A 27,196-nucleotide genomic window follows, 5' to 3' on the forward strand; every position below is an offset into this window, starting at 1 on the left:
ATACTTGATCATTTACTTAGTGGTTAAAAGTCTAGCCCTTTAACCAGAGACCTAGACTGAAACTCCCATAGCACCATTTATAGGCTATATGGCCTTCACTAAAACACTGAACCGTAGGCTTTAATTTCCTCATCTGTAGCATGGTCATAGTAAAGGATCTGCCTTGTATAGGGCTGATGGATGCTCAGATGAGCTGGCATGTAAAACTCCTCCAAGTATGTCTGGAACACAGGGGTAAAGGCACAGTTACGGGGGGGGGGGGGGAGGGAAACAGCACAGGTGTCTCAGTTACTTGGAAGACTACTTATTCCCCTAATATTATTTGCCTGGAGACACAGAGAAGGAGACAGGGCCAGAATGGGTTTTCCAACTTTGACCTGGTGCCCATACTGGTTTTTAGGGTGGAAGAAGGAAGTCCTCCATGTCTGACTGTTCAACTGTGAATTATTTTCCTGGACTCTGAGAAAGATGAACAGATTAGTGGGCATGTTTTCCGGAGAAGAGCAGCATGAGCCTAATCCATGAGACTGCTCTGCCTTGAGAAGGCTTGTGTCTCCTCATCTGGAATAGTTAGACATACAAAGTGATAGAATTTGAAATAAATATTGGACAATCCATTTTCTTGTTACCCTACACCCCTCTGACACTCCCCCAAATAATGCTGAACATGTTTAGCTAAAACCTTGCTCTTAATCAATTAACAGAGGTAAACATATGATTAATATCTTTATTGATAGACATACATATTTTCATACATTCTAAGAGAAATTCATACTTTATAGCTTTGACACACACAAAAAAACAACAACCCCATGTCCTAGGCAATATTTACACAAAACTCCTGAACCAAAGGTAGTAAAAAATGTTTGAATAGAAAAGTAGAAAGACCTCAGATAAATAAAAGAGTCTCCCTTAGGTCTCTCTCTGCCATACAGGTCAGGTTTATGGTTTTAAACTCAATACCTATTAAGGGGCCAAGGTCATTTGATTTCTCATAATCAGCCTCAACTCCTTTAACACACCACATTTAAACAACTGAGTTAAAGTTACAAACTAACTATGAGAATGGTACATCTGTCTCATTTTTCTACTATTTTATGAATATTTATTACTCTGCCTGTATTGCTATTGTAATTTGAAGATAATGTACTTATCTGAAAGATGATGAAAAAATAACATTACTTTGGCCATATTTAGGCATACTACCTCACCAAATGTTTTGTGTGTGTGTGTGTGTGTGTGTTGTTTTTACTTTCCTGTTCTTTTGCTCTTTCGAGCTAGAGTTAACTAAGAAAACATTTTATGTAATTTTTTGTAGCTAAACAGCATAGAAATAATACTTATTGTAAGGAAATAATATTTATTAAGTAGCCCATATGTCCTAGCCAGCTTATTTTACTTAAGGCTTACAACAATGATTCAAGAAACCCATTAATATCCCCATCACAGATGAAGAGAATGAGACTGGGAGGGTAAGGAGCTAGCCCAATTCAAACAGCTGACAGTAAGCAGCTGGCAGTGACTTCCCCGGTAATCTTCTCTGACATCTTTGACTCCAGGTACAGGTTCTGCAAATTCTGAATTTTAAGAATTATATGTGAATAGCATCCCATATAACTTGGCAGTATGTGATTTGAAAGCTTTTGTACACTGGCAGCAATAGTGTTTCCATTATTCTGTTTACTTCTGATTCAAAACATTACATAGATTTACACAGTGGAAGTAACTGGATCATATGTGTATGTCAGAGAGAGTCCAAAGAATATTTTAAAAATACCTAGAAAAAAAGCTATATCCCTTCATAGTCTAATATCAGTTGTTATTTAAAATAATACATATTTACCATCCCTCAGATATATTCTTAAAAAAATCTGAAGTGAAACAAAACTATTATTTTTATTGGGCCAGAAATCATCTAGTGACCATTTGCTCTCACCAGAAAGGACTAAAATGGACATGGAAAGATTATAGCTAGCCTATTTTTACTTGGAATTTTATGTACTAACCAAATAAACAATTTCTCTTGCATGATATTATTTGCATTCTACTAAGGCTTTAACATCTTTCTGCTTTTGATTATCTTATTTTTTGACAAAGTGCTTATTCCTTTCCCTGGGCAAATAATTCTACTTTTTTTCAATGAAGGGCAACTTTAATCATCATCTGCAATCTTCCATAATTTCTTATGTCCAACATCTAGTATTTCTAAATAAAACACCAGAAAATCCCTGAATTGTAGTCTGAAGAACTAGTTAAAGTATCAAGTGATGTATAATAACACACTTCACAGAAGGGGAAGAAAATCTTGCTTAATACAACTGCTTTTGAGGGATCACAAACAATGCAATGTTATTGATTGTTTGTGAAACAGATCCTTAAATTAAAGGCCTAACTGTTCTTCCATTGATGCACATGTGTAATTGCCTTTACAGAAACAAAAAAAAATGAGTTCCTTAATAGAATTATGCCCTGACATACTCTATTGCAGTGGTTCTCAACCTTGGCTGCACATTAGAATCACATGGGAATCTTTTTAAAATCCTGATTTTTTGGGCCTCATCCTCCGGAAATTCTGTTTCTTTGTTATGGGGTGAGGCCACAACATTAGTAACAAAGAAACACAATTTCTGGAGGATGAGGCCCAGGAATCAGGATTTTAAAAAGATTCCCAGGTGATTCTAATGTGCAGCCAAGGTTGAGAACCACTGCTCTAGTTTCTTCAGATCCTTTCCCTTTTTTTGATATATAGATAAAATAGGCAAGCTTGTTTAGTGTTTTCTCCAAACTTAAAATTACATACTCTAATGCTATAAAACAGTCAAACTTGTTACAAAAAATACTAGTCAATAAAGATCCACAGAATTCCTGTATTGGTACCTAACAATTACATTTTAAATTCAAATAATACATTTGTTCACAGAATACATTTTCTTGACTAGTAAAATAACCAGCATCCCACAGGGTCCACGTTTCACTAGTCTGCATCTCTAATGACCACGGAGCCAACTTGAAATAGTCAACCCCCCTGGGAATAGTGAAATGAAAAGTATTCTAATTCCGTATGCATTTCTGACCAATATTTCCTGCTATCCTCGCTGCTTGCCCCATTCTTCCTGCCAGGCATCCTTCTTCCAGGTCCCCAGAGACCTGCCCAGCTATACTTTCCTCTGGGCACCACAACCCCTCTCCCTTCCTGTCTCTGACGGGTAGGTTATTTACTACTCCCCTTGCTACACAGCCTTGCTGCGTGAAGCCACAGATTCTTCAGCGGGCTGTATTCCTGGTGTTGAACCTGTGGTCCCTCTGGCTACGGACAGTGGCACTGATGATCCCCCTGGAAATTTAAACCACAACCCAGGCTCCAGTCCCAATACACAAGGTTGAGTTTCAATCTAGCCTCTAGCCCACAGTATCCAGTGACTGAATGAACAAAGCTATCCTTAGACTCGGAGGATTTTTATGGAGCTTTAACACTGTCTACCATTGTAATGGCACATGAGATAAACGCTTCCCAATTTAAGGCAAGGTGAAATCATTTTTGTCAAAACTATGCACATTGATCACTGGAACAAATGAACAAAAAAACAATAAAAAGGTCTAATTACTTAGCTGATTTCCAGGCCAGTTCTCTGCCTAAGCACTTAATAAAAATATCTTTACATTTCCATCATGACTAATCTTTCTACAACCAGGAGCTCTATTTCTGCTTCTATTCAAGCCCTGACAAGCACTAAACCTCTTTTACTTCGTACATTCCTTTACTTTCCCTTCCTCTCTATCGCAAGATGGCTCAGGGCTGGGGACAGTGGTGCAGCAGAGACATCATGTCCCCAGCCCTTCCGGAGAGCCTTCACTTCCTCAAGGACTCTTTGCTCTCACTTTTTGACTTTCCCAAGTTCCACATGTCCCAGCTGCTGGACACTCCCTTCCCAGCTTCATCCTACGGGTTGTTTGTTTTCCCGAGCCTGAGGAAAATGCCCAACTGCCTATACTGCTCTGACGGGGACCTGGTGCTCCAAAGAAATTCTTTGTCTGTTGCTAAACCAATTCCTCTAGGAAGTTTGCTAGCAAGAGGTTCAAACATGTCTCTAAGAGCGTGGTTAGGCATGGAGTGAAAGGTAACCACAAGTAAGTCACTATGTGAGAAGTTGGCATGTGTATACACGGCTGCTGAAATTAGGCAGGGCTGGACTGCCAACAATAATTTTTTTATTCAATGGAACATATGTTCTGGTTCTATAAATATACTATGTTATTTTTGTTTGAATTTTTATTTTAAAATTTGGGGCCCCAAAAAGGGAATTTTACGTGAAATATTCCACCACTAGAAATCTTGTGTTTGCTTTTTATCTAAAAACATAAGCAGAAAGGGTGTCATTTGTTTGTTATTGTGTTTGTGTGTCCTGTATACTGAAGTTTGTGAATTTATTAGTTCTTTTCCTACATTCTAGAGTTAATGACAAATCATTATTTTCTATTTCTAATACCTAAGGAAAATAGAACTCTCCCCATTGTTGCCACATTTGAGAATTCATAGAATTTTAATTTGAGTTACAGTCATGACTCTAAGTGTTTCAATGTATTATTTGATGGAAATTTTCCATATACTGATTTATCTATTCAATGATCTGATCCTTTTCAATGTGCTTTAAAATTGGGAGAAATAAATAAATTATAATAATATATATGGAAGCAACACTGTAGTGCATGATAAGTTAAATTTAGGTATATTTATTCCTTGGATAGGAGATGAAAGATTTTGTTACATTTTTGTATATAATTAAGTTTTGCATTTGTATATAATTTCATTTTTTTGCTAGCTTTTCACACCATTAGCTCATTTGATCCTCCTAACAAATTTGTGAGATAGATGGGGTAGGTAGTTTAATTCTATTTGCAGATTAGGAAACTAAAACAGGAGAGGCTTCAGATTGAGGTTTTATAAATCGTGCTCACTGGCACTATCCTTCCTTCCTTCCTTCCTTCCTTCCTTCCTTCCATCCTTCCTTCCTTCCTTCCTTCAACAAGTAGTCACTGTTCCCACCATGTTCCTGTCACTCTCCTAAGCAATGGGGATGGGAAAATAAACAAAATAAAAATGTTACCACACCTATGTCTCTTAACTCTTATCCCAGCACTTTGTCAACTAGGCCACATGGACTCTTTGGCAAAATATCTCTAAAAAAGGACTTTAATCAACTATGGTTTCCACATTTCATCCCAGGCTGTATTGGGTTTTATAGAGAATTGCTAAAAACAAGGCAGCATAGTGATGAAGGGCATTTCACCCTACTCTAAATACCTAGATACAACCCAGTATCATATGAGAAGCTAACATTCTGAGAGAGAAAAATAAACAAACAAAAACATCTCAGCATGCTTAAAAACCACTATAGTAATGTTTATTGGCAGGAAGATGATAAGTTACTTCCAACCCACTGAACTACTTTACTGGGGATGTGGTGATACTTCAAAATCACATATGTTTCTCCTTCATGTTACTGAGGTTGTCAACTGGGTAAATGTTCTGAAGACAGCTGAATACTGAGATAGCTCAGGAAGCCAGAAACACTGCTCTGAGGTTCATATCCACTTCTTTAGAATAAAGATATTTTCAATCTGGACATTACGAGATAAATATTGTTACATGTTAGATAATTTGTACCAAAGCTAAACAATTATGTAAACCTTGGATGCTTTGTTAGTACAGTGATCATATAATTTACTAGAGGCCCAGTGCATGAAATTCATGCACTGGTAGGGTCCCTAGCGGCTGCCAGCTGCTGGCTGGGTACTCCCTCCCTTCCCCTGGCCAGCCCCACCCCCTGGTTGAACTCCAGAAGAACTCCCAAAGGAGGGGACAATTTGCATACTACGTTATTATATAGGATTATCTAAACTGGGACATTGGATAAAGAAATGGGGAGCTATTACTAATTGTGATGTTTCAGGAGACATGAACTAGGGACTAGCCTAGATCAACCAAGACTAATGGTCACCCTTCTTATGAGGCAGTCCCTTGATACACAGACCACTAGAGTATACCATCCTTATTTTAAATTATCCAGTATAATAATTATTTCAAAATTCTGACTTTTGTTTTCAAAATCTTCAAATAGATAACCACACAGCGTTGGGCAAAAAGTAGGTTTACAGTTGTCAGTATGGGAAACACAGAGTTTATTGTACTATTTTCCATATGAGCAACTGTAAACCAAATTTTGTCCTATCCTGTATTTTAGGGATTTCTGAACACACTACTTTCTTCTTTCAATTAAACAAAAAATTGAAAGACGGAATCAATAGGAAGCTGTTGGTTGCAAGAAACAGAAGATTCAATTCAAACTGGCTTATTAAATAAATGAAATTTAATATTTTACATTCTTAAAAGGTCCAAAGAGAGAGCTGACCCAGGTAGAGGCTTTATCTTATAGCCCAAGAATGACACCACGGACCCGGTTTTGTCCTGTCACTTCATTCTACCCTTGGTGAAAACTTCATCACAGCCAAGCATGCCTGGTGAGCCCCAGATGGCTTCCATCATCTGTCAGTTCTACATGCTTCTACATTTGCTTCAAGCAGGCCAGACTGTTGTTTTTTCAGCATTCACAGAAAAGTGCATAGGTTTACAGTGTTTATGCTAGCCAAGGTTGTATGACTGTCTCTGAGCCAGTCCCTGGATTCAGGAGGATGAACAATGCTGATTGGCTTGGCCTAAATCATGGACTGCATCTTTAAAAATCAAGGGTGGGCGCCAGATTCTCTGTAATTCAAATGAAAACGAGAAGTACTGGGAAGGAATGGCCGGGAATTGGGTGGAGGAGTTTTGGGGTGAGAATGGGGTGGATATGAAAACTGAGAAGACAATGAAAAAATGACTACTATCCAACCATCAAAAAATCTCTCTAGGATACTGGCAATGGGAATTGTGAGTAGGGACAGATATAAGCAATAGTAAAGAACCTGAAGCTGCATTAAATGGATTAACTCAGAGTTTAAGAGAGAGCTTGGAATCTGGAATGCTTCTGGAATTTCTGGTTTGGGAGACTGCAGAGAATGGTGCTATTTAGGAAGATGGAACCACAGCAAAAGGAGCAGGTATAGGAGGAGAGGAAGCTGGATTTGGCACAGGTTGAGCTTGCACTGACCTTAGACTAAGTAGGCTCCCTGTAGGTTCTTTGTTTGTTTGTTTGTTTTGTTTTTCTATTAGAATCTACTAATTGCTTGTTCAAAATCCACTCCCCATCCTCCCCTATATTGTCAAAGTCACCAATGTACCTGGGTAGAAATATAAATTTCCCAACCTCAGTCGCAGATTGATGCGACCAATGAGATGTAAGAAGAAACTGCTGGAATCAGGATAAGCTCTTTATAGGGCTAGATCTAGCTGCAAATGTAACTTTTGGGATTTGCCCCTTCTTCTTTCTTAATCTCTTAGGTCATGAACTAAATAATGCACATTTGAATATGAATCTGGAGCTTAGGGAAAACACATGAGATATAAATTCTTCACATTTCAGTACAAGTTAATGTATGTATACCAACAACATATGCAATATCAGTGTGATACAGTTTGAAGGATTTAGAATTGATGATTTTTCAACTGGAGATTGTAGAAAAGGAAGGGTATTCCAGCTGGAAGAAGCAATTTCATTAGCTTGTGAAGATTTAAGGAAATAGTCAATTATCCTTTTTATCTATAAGGCAAATTCTCACATTTAAAAATTCAGAGCTATTGCAAACATTAGAAAACTATGAGTATTTGGGACTGAGGCTATCCCCTTTTGATTAAAATACAATCAAATGGTTAAAGTTATCTACTGAATTGATTAGGTGTGTTTTGTTTTTTGTTTTTGTGCCTATGTTACCATATTATCTGACTATTTTGGCATCACTGTGTACATCAGCTGTTTTTTTTAACTTACTGATGATCTCAGCTCTAAGTTTGCAAAATCAGTAACACTAATCTTCTAGCTTATTTTAATGCTCATCTGTGCACTGTTTTCTCAATCTGTAAAACATGAAGCACTATGTTTCTCAGTTACATGTGGTGCATTGGTTTGCACAAGAGCCAGCTTTGAGATTCTAGAAGAAATTTCAGTATTAGTTAGTATATTGTGGAACAATTTCTACAAAGGAAAGCTTGAATAAAACAGACAGAATTGCAACACTAGTATTAAGCCATTTGACACCTTTATGGAGAAATTGAAACATAGGCATTTCCTCCTAATTTTAGTCTAATCCTTCATTTAGAATCTGAACAAGTTGTGCCAGACCAGAACATAAAGTAATTCCCTCAAATGGAACACTGAATAAGACAGAGACATTAAGACTGGATGTCTGTGACCACAGTTTTAAGGCTGAAAAATGTAGTTTTTATGCCAGTTATTTAGATTTACTGCCATATTTGGAAATGCAACTTTTGTACATGTGCATAGATATAAATGTAGATATACACATACCCATGTTGAAATATATATATAGATATATTTTATTTTCAACTTTATTTTTTCACATTAGGAAAATAGATTATTCTGAGCATTCACTGAATTTAAATCAGTGGTTTTGTTACCTTAATACAAGTTAAAACTTACCAATGCTTTTAGAAAGTTGAAAATACTTTTTATTGTAAGAGTAAATAATGGATAAAATAATCCAAGAGAGAAAATACATAATTCACACGCACACACACACACACACACACACACACACACGAGCTAAAAATATGTAAATATTTTCATGTGAGTTCACCCTCTTGAGAATTATAGGAATCACATGATCTTTTGGTGTCTCCCATAACTTTTATCAAAATGGTCATTCAAGACATATCTGTAAAAGTCAATGTAACTCATAGCATGGTATTATTTATCAGTTGATAATAGTAACTTGCCATCATATAATATTGTATATTTCCCAGTACTTTAACATTCAGTCTTTCCCTTGAATTTGACCATAGCCCTGTGAGTTAGACGTGATAGGTAATGTGCCTTCCTTTTATTGATTGATTTGGAGGAGATAAGTAACTGTCCCCAGACTGCAGAGAAATACAGAAAGCCAGTTTCTGATGCCTCTTTGACAACTCTTTCTACTACAACAGAGTAGCTGCCTTCTATTGTTATGAGCACTTCATGTTACAGCCCTCCGAAGCACCAATCATTGGCAAACAAGGAATCAGACAAATGAAAACCTTGTGGTCAAAACTGAGTCAAAAAATGATTCTCCTCTGGGAATCATAATAATTATCTAATATTTCATGATTAAAATGTGGCTCTAAAATTTCTCCTAGATCCTCTTCTATGACAACCAATTATATACCTAAATGTCAATAACCTCACAACACCAGGTTTATCCTTTAAACACAAGATGGAGTGTAAAAGCAGATGGGATGCCTCATAGCCAAGACAACTTGATCTATTTTCTGAATCAGCAGCCCTCAAAATGCCTCATTACCAACCTATTTGCAAGGTTCCCCCAGACATTACAACAACCCAGGAAACCCCAAACCCCAACCAACTTGGATGGGATTTCTAAATCAAACCCCAAGTCCTTTCCTAATTTTCTCTCTGCCTTCACAAAGTACACAAAAACTGTCTGGGTCTTTTTATGATATGAGTATAGAACCATTTCCAAGCCACCTAAAATGCCATTCCACATGGTAACTTAAGTGGGGTAAAAGAGATTGCAGAGAGAGTATTCATGCCTCAAACAGTAAAGTGAAGACCTTCTACCGTGCAATTTGGGCTTTACTTAAGGTCCTACAGAAAGAGCTGCATTCACGACCTTGGGTGGTCCCATATTGGCAGGGGCTACAGGAAAAGTGAAGTAATGCATGAGACACAGAAGACAAGCCTACAGAACTAAATGCAGCTATGACACCAACACATCAGCCAATATCCACCCCTTTCTGTTGTAAAGCATGATCTTTTAAATTTAGTGACTTGTTTTTCACCGAAATGCCACAAAGTATGTTCTTTCATTCTTGCTTTCCATTCAGAACATTGTGTTCTAAAAAGGACTAGTTTTCACCATGAAAAGTAACTGGTATGACCATGTATGAAAGAAAAATTATATAAATCTCTTTTCTTCTACTCATACACTAACTGTTCAAATACCTAGTATAAAAAAATAACAGACAAGAACAGCTGGCATACAGGAAAGAAATACAAACAGCCAGTTATATTAATAGCCAAAGAAATGCAAATCAAACCAATAATAATATAATATTTTCAGATTGTAATAGAAAATAATTTAAAATAATTAAAAATATCCAGCATTGTCTAGGATATGAGGGAGCAGATTCTTGTTAACTGTTGATAAAACTGTAACTTGATAAAAACTTGTCTGGAAAGTAATTTGGAAATTTTTCCAAAATATTTAACATATAAATGGAATAATATGCTCTATTTTGACGTATTAATCACCAGAAAGTTTGTAAGAGTTTATATTTCAATCAGAACAGAGCTGATTGGTTGGATGTCTATTCTGATTGATCAGTGCCATGGTGTACTGGTTGTGAATATTTTGATTATCACCCCTGAATATGCCAGCACTCGTTTGGATGTATCTCCCATACTAGATATTAATGTGGTGTTTTGTTTTGTTTTAATTAATGAGCCTGGCCAGTGTGGCCAAATGGTTGAATGTCAACCTATGAACTAGGAGGTCACAGTTCAATTCCTGGCCAAAGCATATGCCCAGGTTGCGGGCTTGATCCCCAGTGTGGCATGTCCAGGAGGCAGCCGATCAATGATTCTCTCTCATCATTGATGTTTCTACCTTTCTCCTTCTCCCTTCCTCCCTTCCTCTCTGTAATCTATATATATATTAATGATCTGGTAAGAGGTAAATGGTATTTCTCAATTTATTTTTTATTTATGTAATTGTTGGTAAGGTTGAACATATTTTCATGGTTACTCAACACTGTAGTTTTATTTTGTAAATTGCCTATTTATATAATTTGACTTCATTTTTCTATTGGAAAATTTATCTCTCAGTGATTAATTAGAGCTATTTACATATTAAGAATAGTTACATTTGTTACAGCTCATTTCCCCCTTTGGTCTTTGTATCTTATACTTTTTAATACATACAAATTTTGAAAATTTTCTCTGAGATCAACCTAATTTTTATAACCACATATATAAAGCATTTCAAATTTTTCTCTGAAGCATAACTATCTATTAATTATGTTTGTTTTTGAATAGGTACAGAATTTCAAAGTTTTCCCTGTAGTTAAATATAGCTATTGCTTCCCTTTTAAAGTCCTAGAATCTGCTCAGAAAATTTTTCTTCATGCTGAATAGAATAATTACCTAGGTTTAACTTTTAAATATTTATCCCTCTAATACAAGTACAGTTTATTTTGATGTATGTATGAAAACTATTTTACCAGAAAACTATTTGACTCATGATTCATAATTTTATGTTTGTTTTAAAACACTTGCTGATATATGTCCTCGGGTTTGTTTCCTGGTTATCCTGTTTCATTCTTCAATTTATCTATACTTTTACATGTTCTCCTAATTGCCATTATTCTAGCCTTCTTGTCCTGAGAAAACATATCCCATTCTCTCGTTTTCATTTTCTAGCCCTTTTGTCTATAAACACATTTTAAATATCTTCTATACTGTATTAAATATGTCTCCCCCCCCCCCCAAAAAAAAGAGAGAGAAATCTTTGATTTAAGTTGAGAGGAAAGAACATATTTACCATGGTTAGTCCGCCTATCCAGGTCTATCATATACAACTCCATATACTAAAGTCCTTTAAAATCTTCCTAAAAAAACTTTGTAGTTTTTTATTTTATTATACATGTTTTTAAAGCAGGATGTTTCCCTTGTAATTATTGTTTCCTTGGGCTCAAATGAACAGCAGTCTGGAACTACTGAAACATGTTGGCTAATATGAGAAGCAGAAGTTGGCCCAGGCCTGTGCAGTCAGGAATCACAGCAGGAAGGTTAAATTAGCCCCAGTTAATTCACAAAACTAAAAATGTCCACGTGAAAAATTAAGTGCCATCCCTTTATTCTGCAATTTTAGTCTTTCACTTAAATGGCAGGATAAGGACTCTTATACTTCAATATTGATATAACCCATAGCTGAAGATAAGACAAATGACCAGATAAAAATTTCACAGCATAATAACCCCTGTCGAATAATAATTAGAAATTAATTCATGGCAAATTCATATCAGGGGGCTGAAAGAAAACTCTTTAAGTTTTTTTTTAAAGCATCATGGAGAACAAGTCTCTGGCATGAACAAGAAAAATAAGTTAGAGAATATTAATTTGAACCGGAAAATGTATTAGAGAAAAAAAATTGCATGGGAAAAATCTTTTTGCTCTGGAAAACAGCTTGAAGTGCTTGTTCCTTAAAACTCCATAGATGATTTCCATATTCACTTCTATATTTGTCATGCCAGAAAAGGATGAAAGGGAGGAAGAAAAGGAATGTCTGTGGCTGGGGAGGAACAGGAAGGTTTGATGTGCTTCAGGGATTTGGGTTTTACATCATACATATTCAAGACGTTGACTCACACCAAAGATAGATCACCGGTCTTCCCCTTAATTACATGTATGTACACTGTTGTGGAAAGACTCAAATCATTACACTTAGGATTTCTTTTTAGTTTCCCTTCAGTATGTTTGACAAATCCGCAAATGATGTAAAACCCAGTTGGAAATGTTTCTAAAAGAAATGCCACATTTTCCTTCTATTCACTGATTTCTACCTACTTAGACTTGTGCCTTTATTTCCTAATAATAGCTCAGACAACAAAGACCATAATACTTCACAGTGGAAATAATGATTTGAGAGTCAAAAATTACTAAAGAGCAGAACTGACTTCTATGTTTATTTAAGGACTTTCCATGGAACAATGATTTTTAAATTAAGTTCTTATCTCTCCTATTATAATATTTTCATGGGGAAATGGCAGTTGGGAAAGTGGGCTCTTTCTTCTGATGAAAGTCAGTCCTGTGCTGCAGCATGCTGCCATCATTGGGGCTTGTAAAAATTCCTTTTGCAGATTTGCAAAGAAGGTAAATTACATTATCTCCATCAGAGTCTATGTGTCTATAGACAAAAGATAGACTCACTGAACTCATACAAATGCAGAGTTCAATGGAATAAGATTATTGAAATACTATCACAAGCAATAGCACATTCTATTTTCAATATTACATTAAGAGAAAGGCTGAAAAAAACGTTCAGATAATCATATACTAGTATGTAAACAAAATTATTGTCTTAAAAATAGAAAATTATTTTTTGTTAATATCCATATTTCAAAAATAAACTACTTTGACAAAGTCTATGCCTATGAAACAAAATAAAATTATTTTTATATTTTTAAGTGTTGTTATTTTGGGCTTTTACAAAAATTCACATGTGAATTATTGACCACCCTTTTTTATTTTTATTCCAAATAAGTTTATAGTCCCAGTATAATTTTGATTAGTTATCAGCACATTGAAGAATAAGGACGAAAAGATTTTGAAAAATAAATCAACTTTTGCAATTGAAATGTTACATGAATTATTTAACTCCTTTAGAGCTTACTGCATTTTTTTCATTCTCCATTCCTTTGCCAAAAAGAGATAAGTATGTCCATAGAATTTAAGATAACTAAATTGAGAAAGAAAATTTGAAAATAGATTAAGAGAAAAAGATACTAAAAATGGTAACCAGTACTTTAAACAAGACTTGATAAGACATAAAACCTGACTTAACCTCAAATGCAGCAGGAACCAACACCTATTTTCTTTTCCTCCTGGACACATAGCTAGAATATATTTTCCACTCACCCTTGCACCTAAAGAAGTCATGTGACTGAGTCCTGGCCAATAAAACGTGGGCCACAGAGATATGCAACACTTGCCTGCCTGACCTTTCCCTATCTGTCAGTTGAATGACACCTACTCTGGGAGTCAAGGGAGATGGATCAGTAAGTTGGAGTCTTGGTTTTCAAATGACCACATGAAAGGTGATCCACAGATGGAAACACCCATATCAGCCTTTGCGTCTTTTGCATGAGTGAGAACTAATTCTTATTTTGTTAGGCCAATGAGATTTTGGAGTTTGTTTATCATAACAGCTAGCGTTACTTGCCATAACTAATTCAATAAGGCAAAGAGAAATTTTAAAAGTTAAAAATTTTACTTCAATACACACACATACACATACACAAACAACAGAATGCAAACTGGAGAAAGCTCTCAGGATTTTACTAATGGCAATTCTTAATATCCTATCATACTATAGTTATACAAGATATTAACTTCAGGGGATATTAGGGAAAGATTGAAGTAACAAATGTTCTTGTGAACTTATTACTTTAAATAATAATAAGTTTTAAATTTTTCTTTGATTAAAGAATGAAAATTAGCCGAAACCGGTTTGGCTCAGTGGATAGAGCGTTGGCCTGCGGACTGAAAGGTCCCAGGTTCGATTCCAGTCAAGGGCATGTACCTGGGTTGCGGGCACATCCCCAGTGGGAGATGTGCAGGAGGCAGCTGATCGATGTTTCTCTCTCATCAATGTTTCTAACTTTCTATCTCTCTCCCTTCCTCTCTGTGAAAAAAATCAATAAAATATATTAAAAAAAAAAGAATGAAAATTATATCAAATTTTCAGGAAAAATTACTATTTTTAATTCTTCACAGTAAAGCTAAAAATGATGTAATTGCATCATGAAAAAATGTGTACAACATAGAAAATGCCAAAATGGAAATCATGTCTAATTTTTATAGTTACTTTTCATTAAAGCTGGAACGCAACAAAAGTTAAAGCTTTATTTGGTAAAGATTTGATGATGATCTAATATGATATGGTCCAAAAGTATAAACTTCTATTTGGTCAGCTTTATGAAGACTAGATTTTAAACAAATAAAAGAGGGTGGATAACAGACCAGCAATTTTCAAACATTTTTCATTTTGATTCATACCAGATAATGCTCTCATGCACAACACACTCCCATACGTATCAGCTGCAACTTTATTGCTCAAGAAAGACAATGGGATGCAAGGGCATAAGGACAATGTACTCATTAAGTCAATCTTGACTTTGCTCTGATTCACTTTTAACATAAATTATTTGTCAACTTCAGGATTTTCCTATTGTTAGAAAGTAAGTAGTAGCACACTGTGGAGGAACTCTTCTTTTTGCTGTGGTTAGAAAGTATCAGTGAGAATGAGTTTCCTGGTCTGTCAGAGAAAGATGAAACCAGTATCTGAAGACTTTTTAAAATTAAGGAAATTTGAAAGGAAGGGGGGGGGTGAGAAGAAATCAACCAAAGAACTTGTATGCATGTATGCATAACCCATGGACAGAGACAATACGGTGGAGGCCTGGGGCAGGGGTTGGGGTGGGCTAGAAGTGGTCAATGGGAGGAAATGGGGGACATGAATACTTTCAACAAAATAAAGATTTAAAAAATAATAACAATTGCCCAGTTGTGAGCTCAATCCCCTGCGTGGGGTGTGCAGGGTCAGCTGATCAATGAGTCTTCTCATCATTGATGTTTCTATCTCCCTCTCCCTCTCCCTTCCTCTCTGAACTAAATAAAATATTTATAATAATAAAAGCATAATATGCAAATCAATAGAATAGCCAAACAGCAGAACAACCATCCAGATGACCACACTATGAAACCCACTGGCGCCAGGCCAGCCATGGCGGGTGCGATGGATGGGCCGGGAGCCCTGCCACTGCCCCCTGATCGCCCCACAGAGGGAGGCCCAGGCCACCGGCTGGCAGGGCAATCAATTGGGAGGCTCCATGATCACGCCAAAGAGGGAGGCCCAAGCTACTCCACAGAGGCACTAGGGGGGTGGGTGGGGCCTTCCTCTGGGGGGGGGGGGCGATCCACCACAGAGCCTTGGTCGGGTGGGCGGGGTCTACTTCTTTGGGGCAAGTGATCACCCCGCAGAGGGAGGCCCAGGTTACCTGCCCGGAGGCACTGTGGCAGGTGAGCAGGGTCTCCCTCTGCTGGGTGATCAATCGTGGGGCTCCCAGATTGTGAGAGGGCACAGGCCGGGCGGAGGGGAACCCCCTTCCCCCCCCCCAGTGCACAAATTTTGTGCACTGGGACTCTAATTTAAAATAATAATAAAATAAAAATAAGCAAATTAACATCATGCTGCTTCTAAAGCTAGATGTCTCTGCTATCTCTTCCCCAGAGTGGGGTCCACACAACACGTGCCTCCCTGTCTAGAGATGTGATGCCCCTGGTTGCTGCAGTGTGAGCTCCTCACTCACTGCAAGGAGTCTGCAAAGGCATTTAGCCTTGGACTCTAGGAAAACAGGAACTCACATGGTAAGATTTGTCATTATAGGAAAGAGGTTCAAAGAATGGGGCAACCAAAAAGAGTGGCAAATATCTGTCACATAGAACATGGATAGATTTAACATAAAAAAATGAGACATTTTAACTTTGCAGTAGAGAATCCTGGCAAAAACTGCCTCAGCCAGGTGATGAAGATGAAGCTCACCACAGTGATAAGTCACCAACATACACCAATATGATGTGATGAGAATGGAAGTTCATCTCTGTGGTCACCTTCCCCAAAAGTGCACAATCCCAGTCTAACCATGAGAAAAGCATCAGAAAAGCCCGCATTAAGAGACAAAATATCTGACCAGCACTCATCCAAATAGTCAGTTATAAAAGTGAAGGCTAAGAATTTATCATAAAGCAGAGCAGGCTAAAGAAACATGACGACCAAATATAATACCCTGGCTTAGATCCTATAGCATAAAAACTAGTGAAATCTGAATAAAATGTGCAGTTTAGATAATAGTAATGTACCAATGTTGGCTACTTAGTTGTGACAAATGAACCATAGTAATGTAACATGGGGGAAACTGGGTGATTGAAGGGTATATGGGAACCCTCTAAACTATCTTTTCAACTTCCTATAAATATAAAACTATTTAAAAACAAAAGTTAAGTAAAAAATAATACTTTTGCTTCCGCTGGCTAATATTCTTTGGGCATTGAAGTAAAAATATTCTCCAAATTTCTCCCTCTCCTTTGCATAAACATTAATGACTGGTTTAGTACTTTGATACAAAAGTTTCACTCTTAAATTTTTATGTTAGATTGCCGGGGTCCAACCCCAGCAGGTCCAGGGGTCCCCAAAGGTGTGGACAGAGTCGGCGAAGAAGGAATGACACGGAGACAGCGTTCAGTTGATCAGCAGCCTTGCCAGGATCTCTAGCTACAATCTCCAGCCAAGTTCTGTGTCCATGTTCTCTTGCTAGGTTCTCCAGCCAGGTTCTCCAGGTTCTCCAGCCAGGTTCTGTCTGAGATCTCCAGCCAGGTTCGGTCACCAGGTTCTAGTCAGGTTCTCTTGCCATATTTCTGTAGTCAGGTTCAGTCCAGGATCTTTTGCCATGTTCTCTCCAGCGAAGTTCTTCTGACTCTAGGTTCTGTGTTGGTTCTGTCTTCTGAGTTCTGACTTCTAAGTTCTGTGTCTTGCTGTCTTGTTACATCTGTATTTATACCAGTTGATTCAATCCTATCAATCTCTATTACAAAGGTTAGGGCGTTTCTTATCTCCATTCCAGGGAGTAAAGATTATGTAGCTTAAGCATGATTGTTCATAGTTAAAGTGATTAATTACCCGCCTGGCACTTAGTTGAGGGGTTTTATTCCCTCCCTAACTTCAGGGGAAAATCCCTACCTGGGGATTCAACCTTTCTCAGAGAGGTGACCTTGGTTAAAACACAGCGCCAAGAAGGTGAGCAAACATATTAAGAACAGTATGCCGTATATGCCAGGTACCTTGAAACAGCAAGCATGGACCGGCTCCCGGCATTAGATATGATTGTCATTTATGGATTTTTAAAATTTTATCTAAGATTAAAGTATTTAAAATGTGTAATTTTCTATTTCTACAATACCTCACAAATTATCACAAGCAACCACAACTAACAGTTTCATTAGTTTATCAGATCTGAAAAACATTTTTTTTTTTTTTTTGCTGAGGTTATATCTGGATAGCAGTGATTCAAAGCTGCATTTTCTGATAGGGACTGAGACGGAGAATGTTCTTATTCTATTAAAAAACAGGACTTAGCATGTGACTGTGAAGATTATAGGGCGTACTCCGTTATTTTCATTGCATGGAAGACATCTCTTCTTCCTACGCAGGTAACTGTGGAGGATTCACCTCAGGAATTTAATAAGCCTCTAGAAAATTTGTTCTGAACGTTAAAAAAATATTATTTATCAAACGATGTGTGACCAAAATATATTAGGCCCAACCCTTTAATTAAAGTCAAATTCATACTCAAGAACATACCTGTGTGATTGAATTCTCAGTCACTGAGGAATAACCTTATTAAAAGGTGTCATTTAAATCTAGCTGCTGACTCCACCAGGATTTCAAAAGAGAAGGAACTGCAAACTTTTTGGGCAGGATATGGGTTTCACAAGAAGGTTTTTAGCAACCCTGTGTTCATAAGCATGCAGTAAACACTCTGTCTACCCAGAATATTATAGTATCTCTCTGCCAAAATTCAAATGCTATTTCTAATGTTTATAATAAATGAAAGGTATTTAGTTAAAAGTTGTAATGATACAGGCTGTACTTCAAAGGATTCTCACCAAAGACATTTCATGGAAAACATTAAAAGCACCAGAATAATAAGTTTTATGGGAATATACACTTACATGACATTGTAGGAGAGGCATTTTACACCTTAATGATGAAAATAATATTTAAGGAATGTACTTCTTTAAATTACATTGATAAGAATCATTTGATTCATCCAAAGTAGGTCTCTGCCAATGGTTCTTTCAAGTGAAAGTTGCTGAACAGATTCTCAGAAAATAGAATAAATAATTTTAGAGACCATGCTTCTACCTAAAAACTGGACCCATTCATAGATCATGGACAACTTTAGAACAGAACTTGATAAATAATATTTAGTTCAAATATTTTCAATGTCAGGACAGCTGATAAATATACATAAACATTCTCTGTGTAGCTAAATATGCTCGTTGTTTCTTATAGAATTTACTTACAAAGTGTTCATCGTAATCGGGTGATCACCTCATTATTTATGTGTTATCACTCTGTCCTTAAGGAACATTTAGCCCCATCAGTTAAGTGAGATTTCTTCTCTATCTTACTTTTATTTCTTGCCCTACTTATGATTGGACTATAGGGGGTCTCACATAATTACTCCAGAAAATTACAGATTTCATAGTACGCAGAATCAAAAAGCAAAGTTATTTTAAGCATCCCATGTCCATGGTGTGGCTACAAAGTAAGCATAGCCAAATTGTCATGGGAACTTGCAGCAGAATTTTATCACCAGTAAAAGATTGGCTGATTGAAAGATGTAATTCACTGAAATATACAACTTAGTCATGCCTGTTTAAAATAAATTTTGAAATAAAATAATGTTTAAAACGTGGTGTGTCCCAGAAAGTGTCAAAAGACAGAAATCCCTGAAAATGGGACTTTCTACTGAGGAAAAGATAAATCCAGAGCTTACTCTTAAAACTGTGTTCAAATTCTACCTTCATCCCCTGGAAAGGCAATTGAATATATATAATTGCACACCTATAATTAGTTGACCATAAGAGCAATTAAGTCATAATCTTCTCACAGAAATGGCTTATGTAGTCTTTGGCAGTTGATAGTTCTGATGAAACACTGCAATTTCAGAAATCTGTGTTACACATTTTTCTTATGGAATGAGAAACATATCCTGATCACATTTCATCTTAGACTTGTAACGTATTATTGATGATTACAAGCCTTTGCTTGTGGTTTGAGACTTGCTCTGGCAATATGAATCTAATATGGGATCAGTCGCTAAGTTTAGTTTAAATGACCTAATATGAATGGTTTACCTTATTAGGGAAAATGACTAAAAATGTACTCAACCTCAGCATTCCAAATGAATGAATTTACCCAATAACTTGCATATAGCATTTTCTTGAAAGAAGAGTGAAGAGCACAGTTCTCACTGAATATATAGTTTGAATCTTGAGTAGCTCACTGTCACCTAATGTTAATATTTAATTAATTCTGAGAACACACTTTGAAGGAGAAAAGAGCACATAAGGTTACAAATGTTTTTTTTTAAGATAATACTCTCCCTGCCCTACCTGGTTTGGCTCAGTGGTTTGAGCATTGGCCTGTGGACTCAAGGGTCTCAGGTTCAGTTCCCATCAAGGGCACATACCAGGGTTGCGAGCTTGATCCCCAGTAGGGGGCATGCAGGAGGCAGCCAATCAATGATTTTCTCTCATCACTGATGTTTCTATCCCTCTTTCATTCTCCCTTCTTCTTTGAAATCAATAAAAATATGTATTTTAAAAAAGATAATACTCTCCCCTTAGGAGCAGGATTCAATGAAAATTATCATATATAGTCTGCAGCTTACTGAAGGCAAGGTAGCTGGAAATCTGGATGGCAATAGTATAAATCCTAAACTTATAAATAAAAACTAAAAAATAAATTTGTAGGACAGAATATAATATGCCCTTGTATAGCTCATTAAGTATTTTCAAATTATTCTAGAACCACACTCATATTATACCCAAGCAATGTTTCACATTGATTCATTTATGTCATAATCCTAGGGGGTTAGGTATTATTATCTTCAATTTATAGAAGAAGATACTATAATAGTTACAGAATAGTTACAGAATGATTAAAAACAGGATGTCCTTATCTAGTCTATAAAAAAAGAAAAGTTTTTTGCCTAAGAAGTTTAGTTTCTAGTTTCCTTTAGGTTCAGGAAAATAATCAGAGTATTATTTGCACTTTATTTGCTGATGCTTAGTTAAAATGAATCAAGTGCAATGCTGACCTGACATTCTCAATCAGACAGAATTTCTATTCTTCGACTCATGTAATTGTCATATGCTATTAAACATGAAAAATTCTGAATAAGAGGTGCAGATATGCCAGCAACAGCATGGAGGGACCTGGAGAAAATACGGTAAGTAAAATAAGCCAGTCAGAGAAAGAAAAGTATCACATTATCTCACTCATATGTGGAACTTAATGAACAAAATAAACTGATGAACAGAATATATCCAGAGACATAGAAGCATGGAACAGACTGCTGAATCTCAGAGGGAAGGCGGGGGTAGGTGTGATGATGGGAAGATATTAACCAAACCAAATAATGTATATGCATAAACCATGAACACAGACAATAGTGTGGCGAAGGCCTTGCGCTGGCGGGGGGCGAGGGTAGGAGGGAGGCGCAAATGGGTATAGGGTAGGGGAAGTCAAGGGGGGGAAGGGGGATGTCTGTAACACTTTCAACAATAAAGATACATTTTAAAAACAGAAGTTTTAATTTCTGATGAGATAATACAAATGAGTTTATGAACAATTTAAAATTCTGAAGTTCATTTTACACGTTCTGCTGGATCACTGCCTTAGTATCACTTTAAGTATGCATTATCTAATGTATAATACTGTGATTTCAAGTCCCACAATGCATCAGAGTCAGACCAGGAGCATGTAACACCCAAAATAAAATACATCAAAATGTCTGAAGGAAATATACCAGAAATTTTCATTTTTAAGAGCTCCTTCAGTAATTCATATGTTTTAGGTTTGTGACCCAATGATCATCTCTCAGTCCTACATTGACTTGGGTGTCAGACATTAAATAAATCAAATTTTGGAAAGGCTCTTAAAGAGGCTGTAAAATACATTTTCAAAACATCAAAACAATTTCTTGGAAGAACTGTTAATGAAGGAAGTAACTTATAAATCTTTCAATTTAGCTTAGGCTTGAATCAAACATTTGAACACTGTACAATGAAATATGTGGTGTCCAGATGTGCAAAGATGCATATACAGACACATGTCAAGACGACAGTCAAAGAAAACTTATAAAGGAGCCTCAGAACTGATTTTAAATCAACATTGATTAAACAGAAATAATTTAAGTGCCAGAATCGTAGATCTAACTGCTGGAACAAACTTTATGACATGATTGTAAGAGATCATAAAGAAAGAGAAGTTTTATATATTCATATAACCTCAAAATACTAAATATTTTAAGTTTACTTGAAAATTTCATTTCTGCCGTAGCCGGTTTGGCTCCGTGGATAGAGCATCGGCCTGTGGACTGAAAGGTCCCGGGTTCAATTCCGGTCAAGGGAATGTGCCTTGGTTGCAGGCACATCCCCAGTAGGGGGCATGCAGGAGGCAGCTGATCGATGTTTCTCTCTCAATGATGTTTCTAGTTCTCTATCCCTCTCCCTTCCTCTCTGTGGAGAATCAATAAAATATATTTTTTAAAAAAAGAAAATTTCATTTCTATCAAAAAGGAAAATTATATTTTAATCTTCACTAATGCTAAGAAGCCCATTAGACATTATTACACTATGTATTTTGCACAATATGTATGCTATGGAAGGAAAAAATAATGTATTTTTAAATAGTGAGATGATTTCCTAACTACTTAAAATTCTGTAGATCAAAAAAATCCTCTAAATGGCATTTTTTCCACAGGGTGTGTTTCTCTCTCAAAAGAGGTTCAGGATCAAGTACATCTGGCAATCTCCACTTGCCCTTTTCCCTACATTGGTTATTCATAATGTACATTAGTCTTTGAAAGTCTCTGAGCAGTCCTGACAAAATTTGTTCGATATTTCCTTCAATATTTCTCAAACTTATTTTGCTACAGACTTCTTTAATTTTTTGAAAAATACCTATTTTCCCACATAGAACATGCTCTGGAAAACACTGCAGTAGACAAATTTGAAAGCATAATTTTATGGGGAAATGCCTTTTAACCAAGAAAACAACTTCACAAAGAGAATAGAAGGAGTGGTCTTAAACATCTTTTGATTATTATAATTGCTTAGACACATTCAGATAAAGATACTCAGCAAGTTGTGCCTCCTTAAGTAGGCAAATACTTGAGCTTTATCTTTTCATTTTAGCAACTATTTTTCAATTAAACATGACATTTTCTGTAATCACATTTTATTTTAATTCGTCTTTTTAATCTTTGAATGTTTCACATATGTGACCTCAACACTAGTCAATTTTTAAACATCGCAAAACATATAACTGGTGAGTTGAGTAATGTAGACTAAACAAACGGTTGTAATAGAATCTTCATTTTTAACTACTAATTTTTGCACCATGTAGGGAAAAAAACAAACAAAATCATAGATTTTATTTATACAGCATAAATAAAAACTAACAGTCACCATTTAAAATGCATCGCATTGTTTATATCCATGCAAATAAAGTCTACATATTTTAAACTAAGTTTTGCATTTTACCAACACAAAATAAAATTTAATTTTAGAAATGAGCAGAATGATAGAGAATGTTTGTTTCACTCATAAGATTTAAAAAAAAAATGTCCCAAAATGACAAAGAATCTTTACCAAGGTCATACAGGGCTAAAACCCTCTCTGGTAATATTTGCTTCTAGGTCCTAATGCAATTCAGTTCATCCAACATCTATTGAGCACTTAATATGAATCAGGCTTATCCAATTCCAGTTATAAATAACAAGCTAGTGAGACAGTAGAATGTTGCAATCACTCAATAACCTCATCCCAAAGGAAATAAGGGAGACAGGACAGAGCTCTGTCCAGAAACACTCAAATCACTAAAAAATATGATTATAAAGGGGATCCTGAAAAATGGGCGCAACAATGCAAAACATTTGCAAGTTAAAAAAAAGTTTTTTTCCCCTCAGAAACAGTAAACAGTAAATTCACCAGTAGCATTCCACCAGTAGCCTCATGTGGCTGGCCTCTGTGAAGTCTTCAGAGAGTCATGGATCACACTAATGACAGGCTGGGAAACTTGACAGTGAAGTGGGAAACACTCTTCTCTTTACTTCCCTCCTTTCGTGAAGAAATTTCAGTAAAAAGCTAGGAAAGATTACCAAATTGGGGGCTTGGGTCTTTGAAAGCTAAAATTATAGAGTTTTGCTAAACACTGTCCCTCTGAGGATACAAGGCCACAAGTGCCACCCTGGCTGAGCCCCCTGTTTATGTAGCCGGGGACTCTGAACTCCAGGGAGTCTGGGAATGTGCGCCGGTGCTCAGCCCATGGGATGATGAAATGAACCCACATCCAGTTGGGTGTATTGTTCAGCTATAAGGAAAACCCAAATGCATGGTTATTACCCCTCGGTTTTACTGAATGGTTGGTGGGGGAGAGTGAAACAAACTTTAAATCTTCGGGGTTTGAAATGTAAACATACACATGTAAAACACTCTCGCTTTTTCCCATACATAATAGCTTTCATACCACTTTCAGATATTTGTTGTCCAAAATTTCCATTACTTAGATTTTATTGAAGAATTTACATACATATATATGTCTATATAAATACTTTTTTTCTAATGGTGATGAGCAAAAATATTACAGCTTGTTATCTGTTATTATTTAAAGATGCCCTTTCCTTCCAAACATCAGTTACATCCCAGCATTTGTATTCTGAATATATAGACATGTAGTACTTTTTTTAAAAAAATATTAAAGCACTTACTTTACTGCTTTAGTGTCTGTCACTGTGTCTGGTTCATTTTTCTTTACCCTGTAAGTTGAGAGTTATATTAAAAAGAGCACAGTCCAGTCACATCGGAGGCCCATGGGGCTTGGTCATGTGTAGAGGAGACCTGGGAGGAGCACACAAGGTGAATCCCAAGGCCTCCATGTCTAATCAAGAGAGGAGGCAGCTCAAACTTTTCTGGATGTCAAAAATGTTAACAGTGACTAGAGAAACTGAGAGAAGCCATGAAAGCAGGACTATCACTTCGATTTTATTGTTGTTCTTACTTTGTGTGGCCCAAATTGGCTCTGCACAAACGCCAGTGAGGGTCCATCTATGTAGTGTTAGAATAAATAATTATGCTTATCAAGGCCACAGTAAAAAATAAGTCAATGTAAAAAAAATCAACACCATTTCTATATACTAGTAATGAAAAATTGATGTTTAGAAATTTTATAATTGCATAAAATATGAAATAACTATAAATTTAATAAAACACATGGAAAAGCTATACCTTAAATATGACAAAATATTGCTGAGAAATTAAAGAAGATCTAAATAAATCAAGAAATATTTTATGCTTATGGATTGGAAGACTCAAAATTATAAAAAGTCAAGTTTGCCCAAAATGACTTATAGACTCATCAAGTCTTTATAAATATTCCAGAGTATGTTGTTGAAATTTACAAGCTGATTCTAAGAGTTTATATGGAAATGTAAAGGACCTAGAATAGCTGAAACAATTTTGGCAAAGCAGAAAAAATTTCGAAGACTTAAATTACTGACTTTAAGACTTATTATAAAGCTATAATAATCAAAAGAAAGTGGTATTGCCCTAGCCAGTTTGGCTCAGTGCATAGAGTGTTGGCCTGCGGACCAAACGGTCCAAGGTTTGCTTCTGGTCAAGGGCACTTACCTCAGTTGCAGGCTCCTCCCTGGCCCAGGCCCTGGTCAGAGCGTGTGCAAGAGGCAACCAATTGATATGTTTCTCTCACATTGATATTTCTCTCTGTCTTTCCCTCTTTCTTCTACTTTCTCTAAAAAATAAATGGAAAAATATCCTTGGGTGAGGATTAAAAAATATATTTTAAAAATGTGGTATTGTCATAGGATTAGACATAGATCAACAGAAAAGAATTAAAAGTACAGAAATAGTCTATACAGATACAGTCAATTGATTTTTAATAAAGGAGTAACACAGTTCAATGGAGGAAAATACAGTCTCTTCAACAAATTGTTCTACAAAAATGTACACATGCCAATAATAAAACCAAAAAATTTTAAAGTTTTTGTAAAGAAAGAACTTAGCTCTTATATCACACCAGTATTACTGACTCCGTTTTATAAATTCAGGGCTACTGACCCATTCTACAGAGGCTGCATATGTAAGGTACTGGTGACAAATGTTTGACTTTGGGCAGGATACCTCATATGTCACCATCAGTCAAATGAGGGACTGAATTTCTATTTTCTCCTACTTCCACTACTGGTATAAAGAAAAAAATGTATAATGTGCTACAAAAGATACAAAGTTTTTATCTATCATAGACATACATTGCATATGCTATGTTTATATGTTTATATGTGTTAGAACTTTGAAAATTGAGTGTATAGTGGATGTGAGACTTAGGATAACAATCAAAGCTGATCAAAAGGGAGATTTAATTAATTATGTACAATGTTTAATTCACCAGTTGTTTGACAAAAAGAAAAAAAAAGTAGTTAATTAAAAACAGTGTGTGTGTGTGTGTGTGTGTGTATGTGTGTGTGTGTGTAATTTTGGCTCTTTCATGGCATAAGAAACAAATGATTAGTTATTCTGACTTGGTCCTATGGTCTGATTTTGCCTTTCTGGAATTTTAATTTAACTTCCTCATATACATCTGGGAATTTGTTGTTTTCTGAAGATATGCACCAAGAATTTTGTGGTATTTTGGGGTCTACTGAAAATTGGAAAATGATGAAAATACATTGGAAGAGCCAAAGTCCTGGGAGAAGCTAAAAGGAAAAAAAAATGTTTTGAAAGTACTTAGAAAGACATTGTTATGAAATGGAAAATCACTGTGAATTTTTACAGAAGTCTTAGAATTCTGAAACATTTCCTAAGGAATTCTTCCTTTTAAAAAGAGGAGTTAATTACCCTATTGTGCTGTAGGCATTCAGAGTTTATGATATTTATTTAATACATAAAAACATTCATCAAGGAGTGTTTCCACTCCTTAAATATTCCAATAAACATTTAAATATGCTCTAAGACATTGGGGTATTAAGAAAAGATTGAGGAAATAGATGAGCATTTATTTTTCTGGAAAGTCAGACAAGGAAAGCAGATGAGGCGTAAAGCTGGAAAATACCCAATTTCCAAACACAAGATAGAATGTGTCTCTCACTCCCTCGTTTCCACTATTAGTGCATAAAATAAACATATCCTTTAAGTTAGATTTAAAGTTCAAATGGCTCTATGAGTCAGACTGCAGTGCTGTTCTGCATATCTTGCAAGTCCTAACTAAATATAAGCAAACTACTATGGAAAGTCTAGCCACAAACTCCTTTTCTCCCTCATCTATATAAATTAAGTTCTTTTAAAGCAAACCAAACTTGCATTGGTTACACACTTTATTTTGATTTGATTTTTAAACTATCCTACCAGAAAGCCCTAAAAAAACAAACCCCAAAAAACAAAAT

The sequence above is a fragment of the Myotis daubentonii genome, chromosome 6 (assembly GCF_963259705.1).
Source record: "Myotis daubentonii chromosome 6, mMyoDau2.1, whole genome shotgun sequence".
Classification (NCBI taxonomy): Eukaryota; Metazoa; Chordata; class Mammalia; order Chiroptera; family Vespertilionidae; genus Myotis; species Myotis daubentonii.